The 16338-nt window shown below is 42.4% G+C and overlaps 1 protein-coding gene across 28 annotated transcripts in view; it reads right to left on the bottom strand.

Annotated features, from left to right (window-relative positions):
• The window catches only part of Slc8a1 (solute carrier family 8 member A1), a 342006-nt gene that overhangs the window by 23121 nt on the left and 302547 nt on the right, over nucleotides 1-16338 (bottom strand).

Genomic DNA, 16338 nt, shown 5'->3' with positions numbered 1-16338 from the left:
TCAACACCTGTTCCTGCACATAGCTCAAATCACCCCCCACCCCCAGTGGGGCTTGTCACCAGAGCAGTGATATGATTTCTTGCCAAAAGTTGGAGAGTTAAGAGAGAACCTTCTCTCTGGAATTTGGACAGGGTTTTCCTGGGGTTCTTTCAGCTTAGAGTCTAATTGATCATTAAACCCCTCCTACAGGGTGATATTCAATCGAGGACCCTTAGCATAGCAATGGATCATTTATACCACTCTTTAGCTCAAGTTTTCACAGTGTGTCTCAGCCAAATAGTATTCTATCTGCACTTTCTCTGGCTTTAGAGCTAATATGGTTCCCCATATTCCTAGTCCTCCATCTGTTGCCTTCTTCACTAACGCTTTGGAATGTCTCTTACCCCCCTTCAGAGCTTTCATGACTCCGTATACTTAAAACCCTGGATTAATTGTTCTGAGTGTGTTCCCCAAGCAATGATATCAGGGAACTTACTAGAAATGCAAATTCCCAATCTCATTAAAGTGACAAGAAACATGGACCTGCATACTCTTCTTGTGATTTGACTTCATGTTCAGGTTTTGAAGCTGCTGCTTTCTCTAAAATTAGGCCTGTTTGATGCTCTCCCTTCTCCAGCTGACTGAACCATTTATGTGTTTTGGATCCCTAGCATTTGGTACCATCATCTCCATCACTTACATGACCAAGTGCATGTTCACCAAAGGAATGCATTCATAGATTTCTACTGATTTTATATCACCATGTAATTACATGACATATGGACAAAGATCACAAGATATTCAGTTAAAACACACTTGAACGCACAAGTATATACAGAAAACTTGCTAGTTTAAAAGAACAGGAAGTTACTACTACTACTACTACTACTACTACTACTACTACTACTATACTACTACTACCACTACCACCACCATTACTACTACTAAATAATAATAGTAACAGTAACCTAAGACAGATTTCATTAATTGGTAATGTAGCCATAGTATAAATGCAATCTACCCTAAGCAAAAATAACCCCCATTCAAATTACGATAGTGAATGTCACTTTTCTTAAAGTGGTAGAAAACATGAGTTTTATGATTTCTTTTTGAAAGGAGCTCTTTGACCATTTTGTTTACTTTCTCCAACACCACCCAGAATTAACTCTACTCTGTTCCAACTAATATGGCTGGCAGTAGGTGGGGCTGGCAGCTCTCTAGCTGACTGTATGAACTGAAAACTCCAGCACTGAGCAAATGCCTATGGCTTTGTGACACATCGGGAGCAAAAAGATACATGGAAGACCCCTTATATCACTGGTTTTCAACTTGTGGGTTCTGACTCCTTGGGGTTACTTATCAGATATACTGCATATTAGATATCTGCATTACAATTTATAACAGCAAAATTACAGTTACGACATAGCAATGGAATAATTTTATGGTTGGTGGGTCACCACAGTATGAGGGACTACGTTTAGGAAGCATTAGGAAGATTGAGGACCACTGTCTTAACCACACTGAAGCTTGAAGCAGAGAGAGCGTCTCATGAAACATGGAATCAGGATTCGTGGGTTTGCTCCTGGGCATATAGGAATAGAGAAGAAGCAATGGATTGCTCTTCCATGGGCACATGGTTATAATTATTGCACACATAGTTTGATTGTAGAAGGTGCAGCCTTTGATGCTTTGGGAGGTAGCCAATAAGCTACTCAGAGAAAGTTCTGATGGTGTACAGAATCACCTTTGTGGACTGTTTATGTTAAAAACTTGAGTCAAGTGAATTGATAGAAAATTCTGTGAGTTAAAAAGCATTGTTGACCTCCCATGTTCATTCTCTAGGAATGAGAGCATGTTTTCTGTTCTGAAAACACAAACTTTTTTGAACAAAGGCATCTGATATGGGCTATATTATACTCTTCCCTCCAAATCAATGCTTTGAAGCCCTAACCCCCAAACCTTAGAATGTGAGCTTACTTAGAGATAGAGTCTAGGAACAGTAAAGTGAGACAATGCATCAGAAAGGACATTGACACCAGACACAGTTAGAGGTGGAGGCAGAAGCTTGAGTTTGAGGCCAGTTGGGCTATACAATGAGGCCTTATTGCAAATACATATATATGTGCAAGCTAAGGAGTTTCTTGAAAGAAACCAATCCTCACAGTTTGATGCACAGAGAATACATTTCTTATATTTAAGCATCTAATTCATGCCAGTTTATTTTGGCAACCAACAGCAGCTCTTTGGAATCCTCCCATGTCACTGCTTAAATGTGGGGCACATATATCAACATGTCATGTTGTGGTCACAACTATGTGTTGTGGTTTGACCTGGAGTTATCTATATTTTGATGCTAATTCCACTGCCCAAGGACGGCTGCCTAGTCACGTACTCAGGACTCAGGTGACTTCACCAGAATCTTCTCCCCATTTAATTTGTAAAATACAGGTGAGGGCAGGTACAGGATAGAAGGAGGCCTGTCATTGATGAGAAGGAAGGATGGGCAGGAGAGAAGTTTGAAGGAAGAAGAGACTGGAATGGAAAGAGGAGAGACAGGAAGGACAGAGAGGAGAGAAAATGGAAGCTGACGTTAAGATCCCACTCTGTGTATTTACAGGTTGTTATTAATGTTCTTAAGGGATGGATGTGTACTGGGCTTTGTATGTTTAGGTGGGCAATTATATCTTATCAAATGGGTGAAAGGTTATTGTGTTGTGTGGTTTTTCATGTGGAGAATTGAGTTTGGGAGAGTGTGTGGTGGCAGAGGGGCTGCCATGGAGTTGGGATGTGTGTTTCTGGCATGGACACCTGCCTTCGGGACTAGATAGATAGAGAGATCGCTGCCAGGCTCAGAGAGAGGCTTTCAGCAGTGTGGTATGGGATGGAGCAAAGCAGGTGAGAGGCTTTGCTGGCTGAGAATTATGATATCCTGCAGATATCTTGGGGCATTTGGGTGCCGGATCTAGAATAGGGTAAAAGATAGTGTTTTATTTATTATATTTTTACAACAACAACTATGTACAATTACTATGTGTCACTTCAAAACGAAGTAACACTGTCCATGCATGAGGATGTTTCCCTGTTTATTTCACAGCTGATTTCAAGATGGGTGGGAGTTGAGATCCATGTTAACTTTGTGTTTGACTCAATAGCCTGACTCCTGTCCTTCCCAATCCCATTCAGAAAACTGTAAAGCACATGTACCTATGTGCTCAGGAAAGCACTGGGATTTCTGGTTTATTTTGTATCAGGTCATTTTCCTAGCGTGTCTATTTGTGGGTACTTTGTAATTTCTGAAGACATATGATTAAAATGTTCGGTGCACCGATCTTCTGCCATCCATGCAAACACATCGTGCCGCTCCAAAATTATTGAATTTGGGAATGGTTAAGTCTCCGAATATAAAGATGAGCCAGAAAGCCAAAAATGAAGCTTCTCAAAAGAGGTGACACCTGTAAATTAGGAGTAGACGTTCCATTTATCTTCAAGGTGGAATTAGTAACATCTTTCCCAAGAAGGCTGTGCAAGGGAATGGTTAGCGTTGGTACCAGGTGCGTGAGGATGCTTCAGCTAATGATGATCATGGGGCTCATCATTCTACCCTCCTTCTTGGGTGTGCAGCTGTGTCTTCCCAGCATCACTTCACTGCTTAGTTAACAAGCTGTTTCCTAAGGTTATAGTCTAGAAAATTTTAAAGAAACCTATATAAAGCACAGCGTCTTGTGGTATACTCCTTTAATCCCTGCGAAACAGAGGCGGGTGGAGATCTGTGAATTTGAGGCCCAGCTGGAGTTATACAGCAAGACCTTGTCTCACAAACAAAACCAAACCACAAAACCTCTCTGTCTCTGTCTCTGTTCCTCTCTCTCTCTCTCTCTCTCTCTCTCTCTCTCTCTCTCTCTCTCTCTCGCTCTCTCTCTCTCTGTGTGTATGTGTGTGTGTGTGAGAGAGACAGAGACAGACACACACACACACACACACAGAGAGAGAGAGAGAGAGAGAGAGAGAGAGAGAGAGAGAGAGAGAGAGAGAGAGAGAGGAGGGGGTAGAGAGAGGATATCTCATAACCTTCCAGCATTATAGGGAATCTTAAATGCTCTCATGCTTAAGTCTGAAATGGGAAGCCCACATATATCTTACAGCATTTTAAAGTTGAAGTGTGTGTCCATTCTTTTCCCTGGGATCTCACTGCACTTTATAATTTTTTAATGATTAGCTGACAAGTCACATAACTATTAAAAAATGATCACTGACTACCATGCTTGCTGCAAAATTATCCTATCCCAGGGAAGGACAAGAATGTATTCTGAGCATCCACAACCTTCTAGGCTATCCTTAAGAGTCTATGTCTTGCAAAGAGCAATGAAACATTAGCCTCACCCTCTCCCATACCTTGGGAATGTTTTTTTATGCCACAGTAGAGAAAACAGCAATTGGCTGCTTTGGTAGCCTGCCAGTAGAGGACTGCTTGGGGCTACATGCTCCCTTTACTTCCCTCCTCTGTGCTAGCATAGAGATAGACAAGTTGGTGGGCTCACTTTTATAGGCTCCCAGATAAATCCCTCTTATCTCAGAGTCCTTCTTTTCAGCTTTATAGATTCTATTAATAGAAAGATAAACAATCTGGGTTCCAATAATCCCTCCTGGAGCCTTATAAATGGCTTCTCTGATACACGATGGCCTCTATAAATAAAACCATAAAATAGGTAAAAATAGCCAAGTCATTAAAAGTGCAGGTAGTGGAGACAGCCTCACTTCAGTTATTGATGCAATAACAAGGCCCGGAGGTGCACCTCCCTGGAGCACAGAACAAGGTACCAGCTCAATGGACCATGGATAGGAGCAGGAGTCTTGGCACTAGCTGATAACTTATCTTCTAAAGTAAACAGGTGTTAGTTGACATCTCTCCACAGACATGGGCCTCAGGGAGTGCACTGAGAATCTGAAAAAGAAGCTGCTGGGATGTACCACATACTTGACTCAGAAACACTAAAAGCCAATTTCTGTCTTGTCACTTGCTTTGGGAAGACACTTAGATTTCCCAAGCCTCAGATCCATGCCTTTCAAATGAGTTTGGTAACTGCTGCATCACAGTGCTGCTCTGAAGGCCAAAAAGGAAAGATCCTTGTCCTTCGTAAAAGTGTGGCCCCTTCATAGACAGATGTGTTACAGCACAGTATTGCTGCTTGCTAGCCAGAAAGCAGTAAATTAACCTAGCCCCAGCAGCCTGATGTCACTGGATCTCTGTTCTGCTCAAGAAAACCATCATTACTACCATTTTCCTGAGGTGATTTATTTTTAAAGAAAAGAAGGAGCAGTAAGAAGGAACTTAAAGAGATACCTAGCACAGGACAGACACGGAGCAAAACAAACAAACAAACAAATCCACAAACAACAAACAAACAAAAAAGCAAAGCAAAACAAACCCCAAATCTAAAAATTCAACTTTCATGCTGACTTTATAACAACTTTACTGTAACTCTTTAAGGTGGCACCATTATTCCTCTCCTGCATGGGAAGAATCTCAAGCTTAGGGAAGTTAATTTTTTGTTCTCTTACAATAATCATCACTCAGTGGGTAAGTAGTTGTGATTCGATCTGCCTTCCCAAAGGGAAATGTATTTCTATGTGATGCTTTATTGGAGCAAGAATGTTTAGCACCAGTTAAATTGTGACTCAACTCTTCCATTGCCTAGTGCTAGGTAGATTCCATGCTATGCCTTCTGAAAATATGCATATATTGACACATAACCAGTAATATTTGAATTATATCATTCCAAGACATAATTATTATTTACTGAGTCAGATATATGCTATTCTTTATGTCTTTGGGAACCATCCACAGAAGGAAGCAAACAGGACAGGCACAAGAGTTGCGACCATTTTTGAATCTCTGCTTTGGAAAGTGTCCTATTTTTACTCCCATTTTTTTTAATGGACAAGGTCAGCTTTCCAGTTCAGAACCAAACATACTGACCTATATCTAACTATCCATTCTGGAACTTGAGAAACTCTTTAAAGGGCATAGAAGGCTTGGGCGGTGCAGACTGCTGTTAACCTGGGTAGGTATTTGATTATCTGAGTCCTTTACAGGTATCTAGTAAGCACTCTGCTCTGCTATTCCAGATGTGTCTCTTCTTACAGATGAACATACAGAAATAATCTAAGTGCGAACATCTTATCCTATTTTGATTTTACCTTGCTTGCAAAGCTTTAGACAGAATCTTGAGATAGAAAAGGCAAAAGAAAACATAGCCATTAGCCAAATAGCTAATGAACTATTCTCTCTTCTTCAGAGAGAAAGAATAACAACAACAGCAACAACAGCAACAGCAGCAGCAGCAGCAGCAACAACAGGAACAACAGGAGAAACAGCAGCAACAGCAACAACAGCAGCACCAGCAACAGCAACAATAATAGCAACAGCAGCAACAGCAACAACAGCAACAACAGCAGCAACAACAGCAACAATAGCAGCACCAGCACCAGCAACAATAATAGCAACAGCAGCAACAGCAACAACAGCAGCAACAGCAGCAACAGCAACAACAGCAACAACAGCAACAACAACAGCAACAACAATAGCAGCAGAAGCAAACCAAGATCTGTAATTTAACAAGTCAATTTCAGTTTCCTACTTTTCTGTACCCTGCAGGTATCTGTGTGTTTAATACCTAAAGCTTCAGTTAAGTTCAGTAGCTTTTGCTGTTTCGTTCTTACTATGAATTGTATTTTATTCTCCTTTCCCATTTTATGTATTTGTATTTTATTATATTTTATTAAAAATAATCATTTCCTGGCCTTAATGGTTTCTATGTATCACACATTCAGTGACCCACAAAAGCAATCCTAAAGTTTCTCCTGGTGTTCTGGAGTTGGATTACAATGGAATCCTCTGTAGCTTGCTGAGTTAGAGTGCTACATGTTCTCTGAGGGAAAGGCAACATTGTTAAGGTCTTCTTCTAAATAAACGTGGAAAGATACTTTCTTGTCAGAGAGATCTTTAAACTCAGTTTGTATATTTCCAGACATCTGAGTTGCTCTAAGTTCAGGAAAAAGTGTGGACATTTGCTTCTGCCCTCTGAAACAAGTGGGCATTGGAAAAACACTGAATTTAAGGCTGGCCAAGTTCAGCCTGATGTTTAATGCTGGTTATTCTTTAGTTATTCTTCCCAAATGGCCACCAGTGCCACACTCCAGAGAGTCAGCTATATCAGAGGACTTGGACTTTCACAATCTGAATTTGGTGGTTCTAGCAGTCAACTTAGACTGCTGGGTCTCACTCATTTCTTTGGGTCTCATCCCCTAGGTAACAATCTAATCCTCACTCACACCAGATGGGCTTCATGTCTTGGAGTTGGACCAGTCATTTGATTTTCAATCTGAGATCAATGTTCCTTTGTTTGGTTGTCCTTGCTCCTCTGAGAGTCTTCTAAGGGAGCCGTTACTTATTACTTAAAACATGTTGCTTGGAACCAAAGACATATTCAGCACGAACTGAATACACCTGCACTTAGCCTGGCTGCAGTGGGAAGATCTTTGATTTCTCCTGTGATAGCCCCTGAGTGATATACTTCCATTAACACACGTGGAGTTTCTAGTAGCTGCATCTGACAGTGGTCTTCCTTATGCCTTTTATCCAACAACTCATTGCTCAAAGCCTGCTAGGCTCTGTAGCCGATACTGTGGCTAGTTTTTTTGGACGTACATGTATAATCTTTTCATGTATTTTTCTTAAGCTCTTTAAGAGAATTGATTATTTCTTGTTTTTTCTTCTTCAGTCTATGCAAAACTTTCTCAGAGTATGCATCTTGATAACATACTAGTATTTTTCTTCCTAAGAATTTGCCCTCTTTTATTATAACACCTCTCAGAAGAGCTAAATTATGACATCCACCTAGGTGTCTAACAAGAGAGGTATGACAGAGAGATGTGCCATATTATATAATGAAAAGTTTCCAGCCATAAAGGAGAGTGATGTTATGTTGCTTTTAGGAAAATAAAAGTTAAGATAACTATAGTAAGGAAATTAAGGCTACAGAAAGACAAACATTATGTTTTCTCTTGTTGGTGGTTCTAGGTTTTATATGGATGCATAAATCACATATGTGACTGTATAGATGCATTAAATCACATATGATATGAAATTAGAAGTGAAACTTTCTAGGACAACAAAGGGGAGGGACAGGTGAGAAACAGGAGGTAGGTGATATAGGGACGAGCTCTGTATATGATGGATACTTGTATGAGAACTAAAAATGAGTGCATCATCCTGAAGGTCATATATATATAAAAGCATGTCCCTTGAGGTGGACAAAGCTTCCTGGGGAGAGTAAGAGCTTGGCTGTTGGCCACTTTTCTTGCTGCCTGAGCCATGGAGCCAAAGGTCTAAGAGAGACTCAAGCGTTGCACGTGATTGGTCCTTTGTTCCCCCATTATCTAGTGGGATGAGAATTAGCATGGAGACATTAAGTCTGTGGATAATGGACACTGACACGCAGAGTAATACCGAGGTCACCCGGGATCCAGTTCTCTCCAGTTTTCATCTGACTTATATCAGCGAACGCACTGGATCCCAACATCATTGTCCTTTGAATTTGAGTTGAAGATTGCTATAGCATTTATAGCTGCGCCTGCCAGCCTAACCTTGGGTGGAGAAGATACTATGTGGTCTCTCCTGATAAACTTACCAGTTACTTCCAGGCCACAAGCAGCTGTGGGACGTTCTTTACAGGACCAGTGTTTATTCTTAGGAAGCCAAGGGTCAGGTGATGTGTAACGACATTAGAAAGGGACCCCCAAAGAGCAACCCACTTTTAATGTGTGAGTCTCCAACTTGGTTGAGACCCACGAGCCTCTGGGAGAAGGTTTCCATGAAGGTCAGAATGTTTCCCTGCTTAGATCTTTCCGGCTCTAGTTAGGGAGGTTACCACAGCTGAAGAAATATTTCATGTGACAGAAATACTTTTCAGCCCTGTAGTCACTGTCAAAATGAAAAACGGATGCACTGAGGCCTTCTAGCTCCCTGTAAGTTGGATTATTAACAAAATGAAACGGTTGGAAGGGGGAACATTGGCTGTTTGAGTGTAATAACCCCCCTTCTCCGACACAGTCATAATTACAGTTTGACATTATCTGTCATGCATGTTTTTGCCTCTTGGCTCTTCCCCCACCAGATCGAGACTCCTGACATTCAATGTTCTTTAGTCATCTGTTAATTGGAGGATTGAAAGATTTTCAGGTTCCTGCAATAGAAACATATTTCCTTCAGGCTTGAGTAACCTAAGAGACAAGCCTTCCACAAGGAGAACCTACCCACCGGGAACACACACAGCTCCTGCTGTCTTTGATGGTTTAGTTATAGTGGGGGTAATAGTTGGGCACGCTGGGTTCTAAGACTAACCTGAGGGTTCCTTTAGCACTTTGTAAATATCAGTGGCTGTGGCTAAATTAGCCTCCTGTGGTGAGGGAGGCTGGCCTTGGAGGAGCTGTTGGGACAGTCATGACCTTGTTATTTTCAACGAACATAATGATGCTATATCCCAGGAAAGTGTTAAAGTTTACATAAAGGGTAGCTGTGTACCCAAGTTTCCCCCCACGCAGGGCACATGAAGGACACCCAGAGCCACTTAAGATGTGGCAGTGAAGTTGTGGGTCCTAGCTCCCTCTCCCCCCTCCCCGCCCCCCCCACACTTAATTTCATGCACTCGATTAAAGGAATGTACCTCATCCTTCATGCTCCCAGGAACCTAATAAGGATATATTAATGAAAAATTCAGGGCTCTGAAGATACAAGTGGCTTGCTCACAAGCTCTAAAATGTTTCTGCTGCCTCACTCCCATGATTAACTGCATCTACTGCATCCGTAGGGAAAAATAATCCCTGTCCTTTGCACAGCGAATGTTCGTTCATTGAGGTACAATCTAATCTCATTGGCATTGTTTTGTGAGAGGTATAATTGAGAAATATCTGCCCTCCTTAAGTCTCTGTGTGATGCACAAATGTTAAATCACTCTTTCTGAGTTCAGCTGGTTCTACTCTATTCTTTATAATTCAGCTTTTCTATGGGTCTCAGGTTAGTGGTTCATATCCGCTTTGTGGGAAGTGGGATTCAGCTTAGTTTGATCCAAATACCTTTCTCTCTGGCCAAGGGCAGGACACCTGCCCTTCAGCGATCATAACAACCATTTCCCTGACCTGGGGGCCACCTGCATGGGCTGCTCTGATCTCGGAGTTACATAAGTCCATTGCTGTCATAGTGGCGAGAGTGAGTGTGCATCAAGGTTGTAATCACGGCTTCGGTTTACACAATACAAAGTGATTGCAATTGCTCAGGGCATCCTTCCTCTGCTCGCTCCTACTTCCTTCTCTCTCTCGTGATCTTCAGTGAGTTCTCCATAAATAGAGCCCACCACTAAAAACAAGGATCTGCCCATGGTTTACACGGGTCCTCACAGAGACCCTTTGTGCTGTAGTTCCTTCTCTGGATAAATCGGTACAGACAGACACAACTAGTTTAAAAAATTGTGTGTGTGTGTGTGTGTGTGTGTGTGTGTGTGTGTGTGAGAGAGAGAGAGAGAGAGAGAGAGAGAGAGAGAGAGAGAGAGAGAGAGAGTGAGAGTGAGTCTGGCTAGTTGGGAAACCCCTAAAATAATGTATCCTAAGAGAAATAGCCATGGACATAAGGAAAGCATTTCGTGCGAAGGCAATAGAGGTGCCTGTGCATACAGTGAGCACAGCAAGTCCAAAGCGGCTCACAGGCATGGAACTCTGGGAGGCATAAGGTAGAAATTGAACTGGTAGCTTCAGAATCAGGATCCTTGGCTTGGGGTAAGAAGCCAACATCTGTCCCCATGTCGCTAAGTGTGACTCAGTAGTGTGGCACAGGCCCATTGTTGTAAAGTAGCATGAAAAGTGAAAAACTATTCACCCAGTCAAGGCCTTTTCACCATGTCTCCATGCTGGTAACACTCTGGGCTCGGGAAAATTCTGGCTTTTGCTACCTAGTCTTGAGGTATCCCATCACTGAGAATCCCATAGGTTGTTAAGCCTCAATTAGAGTGCCTGTTGGGTTGATGAAGGCAGCCTCCCACAGCTCCAGTAGGAAAGGGAGAACACTGCTGTAAGGTGGTAGCAAGAGTCCCGAGTTCTAAAGCTGCCTCCGCGTGCGCTACCTTAGAGGAGACTCTCCCTTACTGGTCACTTACAAAGTGGAAAGCTTGAGTAAATTAATAGATTCCTGTCCAGTGTTTTGCCAAGCTTTGGACCTAAGATGTTATGATAAGAAAAAAAAATACAACATTCAACCAGATATGTCCAAACAAAGACAAGGAAGGAAATACGTACTGGGTGGGGAGTGTGTTTGTCAAAGTTGATTTAGGCAAGTTGGTTTTTATTTCAGGATTAGGGATAATGAGGTCAGCAAGAATTAGTGTGGTAGGAGACTGTGGATGGATTGTTGCTACTTAAAAGTTGTGCGTGCGTGTGTGTGTGTGTGTGTGTGTGTGTGTGTGTGTGTGAAGTGAGCAAGTGTGCAAACACAGGGGCATTGTGTTTATTCTGTTTTCCAGTTCTCAGGATGACACTGAAATATTTCCCCCATTGAAACAGTAGACAAAGGCTCCCACCTGGGGATAGAACGTGGCCCTGTGTCTGGAGCACTAATGTGGGGTAAGCAACAGCTAAATCTGTCTTTGCATCGCAACAGTCAAAACCAACAAAGCAGCTACCAAATCCAGAGATGGAGCATTGTTGGCAGAGCTGAGCTATTGCCTCTCCACACAAAAGCTGCATCAGAGGCCTGACTTCAGGCTTATGAAGGAGAGCACTGACTCATTCTGAATACTTCCGCACAGCGTTTTCCTCAAGATTTTTGTAATAGGTGATTTAAGAGAAAAGGAGCCCCATAAGTCAATATTCTTTTCTGAAAACAAAAACAAAAACAAACAAACAAAAAGCAGCTAACACATATCCAGGGGGAGGGCAGACAATAATTGTCTTCTGTACTTGCCCCCATTGTGGCTGGCCAGCCTGCCTTGTTCTGAAATGCTGAGGGGAGGCTACTGGGATTTTGCCTGCTACCACTGTTTTTAAGTTGGTAGATATCCTAGGCCCTCCCTACCGATAAGACCTAGACTTGTCTCCTACAAAGAGTTTCTGGAAATTTCTCTTGGTTGGCTTTTCTCACTCACTCTTTCAACTTTTCCTTTCCTTGGGTGGGCTCATAATTATCACCTAAATGGCAAGAACATTCCGCCACCAACATGGGCAGGCAAGGCCATTTTAAATATGGATTATTGCATATTTATGTTGTGCACACTTATTTTCTATTTACAAGTGCATACTTAGGTACTTCAGTCTGACATGTACATATGGAGTTTGTAAAAGTAAGGATTACAGATGTCTTAAGTTGTTTCTGAAGCACAGCATGTATGTAAGAATCTATCTGTCCATCTTCTCTCTCTCTCTCTCCATCTATCTCTCTCTCTATCTCTCTATCTCTCTCTCTATCTCTCTATCTCCCTATCTATCTCCCTATCTATCTATCTATCTATCTATCTATCTATCTATCTATCTATCTATCTATCTATCTATAATCTTCTAGAAAAGATACTATAACATGCTTAGTTTGAACAGTACATTCGATGTCTGTGGTGACCTTTGACTGAAAAGAACTACATAATTTATCTTACATGTACTCCAAAGCTGATACACCTTCTCCAGTAAACTAAGACCCTCAATTTCAAAGAACAGAACTCTGTGAGTTGATTGTGCAAGATGGAGAACCATTTGGCGGGCTCTTCTAGCATTTTTTACATCTTTCCTTCAGTGTTTCTGTGTCTAAAAGACAGCTCACAAAGCTGTGTGTTCTAATTCCTCCCATTCGCAGGCCAGAGGGGCCAAAGAACGTAACCAAAAACAGCACAACAAGGTCTTAGGGTTGTTTGACCCTTTTTACCTCCAGTGGTCAGAGCAGCTAAGGATTTCAAGCATAACATTTAAAAATTAAATGATTCAGATGAAGTTTCTGTCAGAAAGTATGCGTCTCAGCTATGCGCTGAGAGACGAGAGGAGAGCTAAGTTGGACAGCAGCAGCAGCATCCGTCCTGCATTGCAAGTCATCGCTTGTCTACCACCAGAAGGCTGGTCAAGTCTGTGCGTTATCCTAGGCATGAAGAACACATGTAGAGATCTGACCCATAACCAGCTAAGATGTGACTAACAGAGGCACACGGGGCCAAGCTCAGAGCTTGCTGGACGTGAACTTGAAAAGACGAGGCTTCATAAGTGTGTGACATTGAAAAGCTAACGATCCCTCTGAGCCACAGATGCTCAGTTGGCTGCCCAGAGTGCAGCTGTGACGAGTAGGGACAATATGTAGAAAGCCCTTGAGCTCCAAGTTGACAGCCATGTAAGTGAGAATGCTATTCAAGTAGAGTAAGTCACCCTTTAATTCGCTGCCTTTGGTAGACTTTACTCAGGATGAGCAAATATACCCACCCTATCTCATCAAACTAGTTTCTTTGGTGTGAACCTCCACATAAGAATCTCTAATGTATGAGAAATAAATAAAAATGATGTCTACCCCTTTTTAGCTGTCATATTGTCCTGCTGAGGCTATGTCAAACCTGAACGAGCAGGATCCTTTTTAACTACATGGGTAGGATGTGAAGGTGACCCAGCACCAGCAGGTGTAATGAGAACCTCCTCGCGGTGCTGTTGGATAACAGGGGATGCTAGCAACAGTTCTGCTCACACCACACTGCATGGAAATCCCTTGAAACCCATTTGAGGTTTCACTTTGATTATTTAGGACTTTTTGGAGTGTACTGGTCTCCAGGCTGACAATTATTTAAGTCAATTACTGTCTTGGGGGAACCACTGAGTTGGTAGCTTTAGAAATTAAATACTTGGCATTCATTGAGAACCCTCCCAATTCGCCAGCCTAGCTAAGTACTGAAAATGGCAGCGTCCTACTGTGCCACTCTCCGGGTGCAGCTGGTTCTCTCCTGATGTGAACCATCCATTGGGACCTGTATCCAGGGTAGCCACGGCAGCTACTTGAGCCAAACCAGCCTCATGTTGAATGCTTTCTCTTATACAATAATGTGTCCACTGACTTTAGAGAATGCCAGTTAGGGATTGGGCTGAACAGCACACCCCTTCACATCTTTATCACCTCAGTTGTTTTCCTCTGAGGCTAACCCAGGACTGTCCATCATCATTCCCCTCCTGGGGGGACAGACGTGGAGTGCATGTTGATACTCTTCTGCACATGTAATCTGGCCAAGCCAAATGGGTAGGCAGGCTGTGCTTTTCCACTGCCCGAAATCAGATAGGACACAAATCACAAGGCACCAGGGACACTGTAAGAATGAGATGACTACTGAATGAGTTCCCAGGTCTCAATATGGGATGGAGCCTTAGTAACAGTCCAGTCTTGCCTTCTTACTCCTCTAGTGATGAGACTCAAAGTCAGAATAATTATATGCTTGCTCAACAATATTTCAAGAGGTTAAACAAGACAGCAAAAAGACCTTTTCGGTCTTTTGTTCTCTCTCTCTCTTTCTCTCTCTCTCTCTCTCTCTCTCCCTCTCTCCCTCTCTCTCCCTCTCTGTGTCTCTTTGTCTCCATTTCCCTCCATTACCCCCTTCTCTCTCCCCTCTCTCCCCCCTTCATCTCTCTCTGTCTCTGCCTCTATCTCTCTGTCTCTGTCTCTCTGTCTCTGTCTGTGTGTCTGCCTGCCTGCCTGTCTCTTTCTCTCTCTGTCTCTCTCTCTGTCTCTCTGTCTCTGTCTCTGTCTCTGTCTCTGTCTCTGTCTCTGTCTCTGTCTCTCTCTCTCTCTCTCTCTCTCTCTCTCGCTGTGTGTCTGTGTGTGTGTGTGTGTGTATCAGTTACTTCCAGGATAACTAGTTTTCGTACCCAGATTTCTAGCTGGCCCATGAACATGTGCACTGTCTTAACTAACACTATGGTGAGTTCATGAACATGTGCACTGTCTTAACTAACACTGTGGTGAGTTCACGAACATGTGCACTGTCTTAACTAATACTATGGTGAGTTCATGAATAACTAACACTATGGTGAGTTCATGAATTACTTCTTCCCACTTAACACACAAGGCAACCGACATGGGGTGTATCTCACGATCTGCCGAGTCACCCAGGGCAGAGTCACAAAACCCATCTATCTGCCATGCTGGCCTCACTGTCATCTCCCCCTTCCTTAGAGAAAGGCTGGTGTGATGGCTGTGCAACTGTCATGCTCATCTGGTGGTCTTTGCCCAGCTTAGGGTTTGTCCTGTACACTGATCTTGCTGCTTCCCTATATTTGATTGACACTTGGTTCTTAAGGTCCACCCCAAAGTGCTGCTCTAGGGGAGACACAAGGAAGGAAGAAGAACTGGGGGGGGGGCTCAAATTGAATAGGTAGCAAGTGCTAGCCTCATCGAGTAGTGCGTGTGTGGGCACATCATAAAGGCACTGGGGGGCACTGGACTTGCCTTGAAATGTTTTGCCAGCTGTTGAACTGCCACTCACAACTGATTCTGGTATTCGACCCAGAAGGAGAATTGCTGGAACGTGACTGTTTAATCCCTTCCTAATCTCTGAGGTATCATAAGTCCTTCAGTTCCTCAAATACTCAACTGTCAGAACTTGGTGAGTAGAAACATTATGGCCATAGAAGCCCAGGTACTGAGCTATGCAGTGCAGACAAAGTGGGGGACAGCATTGCGGGCTAGTTTCTTTAAATTGAGTTTTGATATAGTTAATTAAAAAAGAGAGAGAGAGAAGCCAAATCCCATTTACAAAATTATTACTTTTGTTTAGTAAGAGACATAGATTCAATCTTGCACAGAAAATTGCTTGGGAAAAAACTGTCTCAGCAGAACCCTTCAAAGACAATTTAATATTTTTAATAAGGAAAATCTTCCTGATTCTCAACTATTTAGCCATGAAATCTTTTAAAAAAATCCATTGAAAGTCTGCCTCAATAAATGCTGCTTTACAAATTTTATTGTCTGTTTAACAACCTGAGAATATTAACATTCCTTAGGCACTTAAACTCAGTCATAACCCGAAACATCACACTTTGAAAACTGTCTTTCATGTAATTTAATGTAATTTGGTGCCTACAAACTGTGTGTTTATTTTTCAGATACTCTGTTTCTCAAAATTGTAAGTAAGGTCAATTAACCCAGGAAGTGGCAAGTTTCTAAGCATTGTGTGTCTCTAAGCAGTCATTTAGAAACACACACGCACACACACACACACACACACACACACACACTCACACACACACACACACACACAAATAATACACATGAGCACATATACACATACAAGCCAGTAATACTTG

This window comes from Rattus norvegicus, chromosome 6 (genome assembly GCF_021556685.1).
Source record: "Rattus norvegicus strain SHRSP/BbbUtx chromosome 6, alternate assembly SHRSP_T2T, whole genome shotgun sequence".
In the NCBI taxonomy this organism is placed as follows: domain Eukaryota; kingdom Metazoa; phylum Chordata; class Mammalia; order Rodentia; family Muridae; genus Rattus; species Rattus norvegicus.
This window is presented reverse-complemented; position numbering and strand designations above follow the sequence as displayed.